The 5,486-nt window shown below is 35.8% G+C and overlaps 1 pseudogene; it reads left to right on the forward strand.

Annotated features, from left to right (window-relative positions):
• Nucleotides 1-1,353: 1,353 nt before the first annotated feature.
• Nucleotides 1,354-2,276, forward strand: LOC149209393 (F-box protein At1g67340 pseudogene; annotated as a pseudogene).
• The last annotated feature ends 3,210 nt before the right edge of the window (nt 2,277-5,486 follow it).

Here is a 5,486-nt window from a genome sequence, read left to right on the forward strand (position 1 = left end):
GGTTCATGCCATCACTCATTATTAGGCCGATAGGCCTTCCTTTGGAAGAGCTTTTTCGTCTACCTTTCCATTCTCAGATAGACATCTAGCGCATCTGGTTTAATTGACATCTGGCATATGTTTATGTGGTCTGATTGACATATGTTCAGGTTAAATATCTCATATCTTTGTGACATCTGTACACAGATTTCTTTCTGACATCTATACACAAATTTCTATTGACATTTGTGCGCACCGCCGGACTTCCAGAAGAATAAGTTTGAATTCATTATAGAGTTAGTTTTTGCTTTGAGTGCTTCTTGGTCAAGAAAATAACAGGATAGCTTTAAAATGATATCCTAGTGCCGAGAATAGCGGGTAATCTGTTTCTTTAGCAGAGCTTTAATCTCTTGCAATTTTAATTAGGGAAACTTAATACAGATCTTGGGAGATTTTTAGTCAAATTCAAGCAAGACTTAAGCCACAAGATCGGTGGGCGAGAAAATAAATCAATGTCTGTATTTTCCACTCAAATGCATACGGCATAAAGTTTTCAAAATCTGGAAAAGGAAATAGACTCATTGTTAAAGCCACTGTAAATAACCCTCATTTGCTTTAGAATGGAAATTTTCTTTTTTTTTGGTTGGTAGATTGATTTAACTCTTGGGTTTTCTACCATAAATAACTATGTTTTCCTTTGGAGGGAAATTCCTTACCGGTGGATTTCTTGAACTCTAATGCTTTTCCTGGTGTAAATAAATTTTTGTAGCTTTAGAAGGTAATCCTCTTTTTCCTCCTTTTCTTTTGGAAGAGGCATCCTCTTTTGATAGGTTGAAAAAATTTGATCTGAGAAAAAAAAACGTCTTATCAGTCGGCTCTGATATTTCGTAGCTTTCTTCTTCTTTTTCTGAGAGTCTTCAATTAGGGAGCATTCTCAAGGGTTCGCCCGTTGTAGCTGGATCATTACTATTTAAGAAATATTTTTAGCGCCAGAGCAATATTAAATCTGGTGAACTGTAGTTTATCTTCAGTGTTTTTCGCAGATTTTTCAGAACAATTTTCAAATACATATTTCAATATAGTGTTTTCAATCTTTAAAGAACAAATGGATATCGTAGATAATTTTTGTAGATTTTCTTATTTCATTTTGATTCTCGAAAGAAAACTAAATTTGATATTTAAGGAATTACCCAAATGTAAGAGATTCAATACTCTAGGTTGTGAAAGCTTCCAGTTGGTCAAGCGGTGTGCACAATTTTATGAAACGATGCGCTGAAGCAGGAAACATCGAAGCCTACTACACTCTAGGCATGCTAAGTGCATCGATTCTTTAATAAAAGTCCACGTAGTAGCCCATGGGATTACTTTTTTTAAACATTTACGATTCCAAAGAGCCGCCTTAATTTAATCCCCCTTCATGTGCAAATCCGATTCTACTGTCTCGAAAACCGAGGCAACAGAGCATCATTGATGGCCAAGGCCACCATTTCATCACACGCTGCAACCCTATACTCCTTAGCCATCATTCAATTCATTGGCACTGGAGGCACAAAGAAAGACAAGGATCTCAAAGCTGGGGAAGCCCTGTGCACCAGGTCAGCATTTCTTGGCCACTGCCCACAGGACGGTTGCAACGTTACCAAGAACATAGCTTAAGGAAGGCGCTGTCTCGTCTAGGACAACGCTTGGGAGGTCACCTTAATCTTGCCCGCCCATTACTTCAGAACACATCAAGATACACGGCTCCAGCCTTTTGAACCATGGCTCAAGAACTTAAATGGCGGCAACAGATGGCAAAATCATGCCGCCGAAAGTCAGGCTTTCGTTCAGGCGGCAACATGCCCTCTCTTGAGCGATTTTCCGGTGTAATGTCCCTGTGCCAGAACTGCATCCTGCGAATAAGTTTCTAGTTGACTGGTTCAAACTCCGGCTGCCGGGTTTCGGCCTCCGGCTGTGTTCTCACCGATTCTGCGGGAGGCCGGAGACTAGGAGACACGAGTTCCGGCGGTGCTCAGTTTGCGGGACAGTGAATTATTGTTCCCGGGCGTGCCAGGCTTTAGATTGGAAAATCCGTCACAAGCACAACTGCACTCCCATTGAGGATTGGTTGGAACAGGAGGACGATGACGAGGAAATGGGAGAGGACGAGGAAGACATCGTGATTAGTTAAGTAGTTTCAGATCCTTTTGGTAGGTTTTGCTTTTTTGATGAAGGATCAAGCTTTTATGTAATAGCATGTACCTACCTCCACCTGCATGGTATATGTGTGTTTTTCTCTAAATAAGTCGTTTTAGAGAGTCATAAAGCTTGGGGGGAGGATGGTGATTCTCAGAGAATTTTTGAGGAGTTTACTTCTTTTGGGATAGATTTGCTGCCAGGAAGCAGAGCAGAGCTATGTGGTTCCTGTTTTTTCAAGCCTTCCTCTTGGCTTGTTCATGTACAGTGTTTTGAAAATATCAATGCTAAATTGTACAATATTAGAGCCTCTCTGAGCTCTTCACTTTTGGGTATGGTGTGTTTTTATGTTTGCTGTAATTTCAATCCAATCCATTTGCTAGAATTTTGGGCTTGGCTTTAGTATGGAATGCAGGCATTTGTGGAAATATTAGAGGGGATGTGACATAATTTAAATGATAAGATTGAACTGGTTGGTAATTGAAAAGTGTAGTGTAATCATAGCTGGTTAGATTTGCTTTATATTTTTTGATGTGCTTTATATTTTTTGTTTTTCTGGATTTTATATAGCACTTTATTATTATTATTATTATTCTATGGTAATTTTGAATCTATTCTTAAAACTGCGAGTAGTGGCAATTCTGTAGATAACTTTTCAAGCAATAATTGTAATAAGAGGATTCGAGTTACTAGATTTATGGGAGTGTATGTTAGGATATAATTCATATTAAAAATAGTAAAAAAAGCAATTGTTTTTATAAGTGTAAAGATACATTGAAGGTATGGAAGATTTGGGAATATTTGTCTTATAGGTATGCATATAACATTTTAAATGAATTATCATCAAAATATGTGAATTCTTGTTAAGATTTGGGAAGATTTGTCTTATAGTTATGCATACAACATCCTAAATGAATTATCACCAAAATATGTGAATTGTGGTAATCCATTAATACATTTGTTCCTATTCATTGCATGTGGATTAGTAAGACAAAAATGTGAAAATCTTGATTTTTAAGATATATATACTTGTATTCTATACAAGTTTAGAACCACCACTTCAAATCTCATTTCTAATGGGCGTGTATGTTAGGGTATAATTCAAATTCAAAGTAGTAAAAATTAGTAATTGTTTTTAAAAGTGTAAAGATACATTGAAGGTGTGGAAGATTTGGGAAGATTTGTCTTATAGTTATGCATATAACATTTTAAATGCATTATCATCAAAATATGTGAATTCTTTAAGTATGTGGGTTTACGCAGTGCATTATATTAGATATCATTTTGGGATTCATCTGCGTTAAGTAAGTCATTCACGTATGACCATTTCCATGAGAGGTAGTCGTAACTGACTAATTTCTCATGATTTTTGAATAGTTCACTTAGCACTCATTGCATCGGGTGATGCTCACAGGGGTGAAGAAGTGGGATTGAAACTAGTGAAATGAATCACATAGCATCAATCATCACTTCCGGGGCTTGCACCCGGTAACCAGGACTTCCCAGGAGGTCACCCATCCCAGAACTCCTCTGGCTCAAGCGCGCTTAACTGTGGAGTTTTCCCCACAATCAAGCCCACTTAGCTTGCTACCCCATTTGCAAAACCTTAGCAAGTATTGTGCCTCATGAACCATTCAAGTAGAGATCCCTTGACTCTTGAATGGTTCATGAGGCACAATACTTGCTAAGGTTTTGCAAATGGGGTAGCAAGCTAAGTGGGCTTGATTGTGGGGATCTCTACTTGAATGCTTCACGAGGCACAATACTTGCTAAGGTTTTGCAAATGGGGTAGCAAGCTAAGTGGGCTTGATTGTGGGGAAAACTCCACAGTTAAGCGTGCTTGAGCCAGAGGAGTTCTGGGATGGGTGACCTCCTGGGAAGTCCTGGTTACCGAGTGCAAGCCCTGGAAGTGATGATTGATGCTATGTGATTCATTTCACTAGTTTCAATCCCACTTCTTCACCCCTGTGAGCATCACCCGATGCAATGAGTGGTAAGTGAACTATTCAAAAATCATGAGAAATTAGTCAGTTACGACTACCTCTCATGGAAATGGTCATAGGTGAATGACTTACTTAACACAGTTGAATCCCAAAATGATATCTAATATAACGCACTGCGTAAACCCCCATACTTAAATTCAAAAATCATGAGAAATTAGTCAGTTACGACTACCTCTCATGGAAATGGTCATACATGAATGACTTACTTAACGTAGTTGAATCCCAAAATGATATCTAATATGTGAATTCTTGTCAAGATTTGGGAAGATTTGTCTTATAGTTATGCATACAACATCCTAAATAAATTATCACCAAAATATGTGAATTGTGGTAATCCATTAATATATTTGTTCCTATTAATTGCATATGCATTACTAAGATAAAAATGTGAAAATCCTATTTTTTAAGATATATATACTTGTAATCTATACAAGTTTAGAACCACCACTTCAAATCTCATTTCCAACCTATCCGATAAAGCTTATAATATTTTAGGGATCCACAATAAATAAACAAAGTAACATTATAATTTATGTTGCAAATATACAGGTAATTTATACTATACTAAGACATCATATGTAAAATCAGTTGATAGATAAACTAGAACAAAACTATAAATATCCTAAGTAGAAGCATTGAATAGCTTTTAAATATCTTGAGCACAAGCATTAAATAGCTTTTGAAAAATATGGCTCCAACGAAACTATAAATATCCTAAGTAGAAGCATTGAATAGCTTTTAAATATCTTGAGCACAAGCATTGAACAGCTTTTGAAAAATATGGCTGCAACGAAACTATAAATATCCTAAGTAGAAGCATTTGAATAGCTTTTAAATATCTTGAGCACAAACATTGAATAACTTTTGAAATATAATTAGTGTACCAAAATATTGGAAAGCAATCTAGGATGGAATTGGAAAGCAATATAGGATGTAGTTCATTTCAATTAGACAACAATGGAGTTTCAAGGTGTGTAAACATAGATAATAATGAAGTTTCAAGGTGTATGAATTTTTATAATGAGCAACATTTCTAAAAACAAGTGTGAACTTTTATAATGAATAGCATTTCTAAAAACAGCCACTGCAATTGCTATAATATAAGAGTTTTTAAAGTTTGAATTTTTTTTTATTAGTAATTATGATATATATAATTGAAAATAAGTAAGCAATAATTTTAACTATATCAATAATAATGATATATTATAGTTTTGTGATGGAGTTTAACTATATCAATAATGATGATATATTATAGTTTTGTGATGGAGGAGTTTGATGAGGAGAAACTGCAATCAAGATATACATTTAAAAACAATTATAAATAAATTT

The sequence above is a fragment of the Pinus tabuliformis genome, chromosome 1_2 (genome assembly GCF_031772625.1).
Source record: "Pinus tabuliformis cultivar Carrire ecotype Pingquan chromosome 1_2, CPIR1, whole genome shotgun sequence".
Classification (NCBI taxonomy): domain Eukaryota; kingdom Viridiplantae; phylum Streptophyta; class Pinopsida; order Pinales; family Pinaceae; genus Pinus; species Pinus tabuliformis.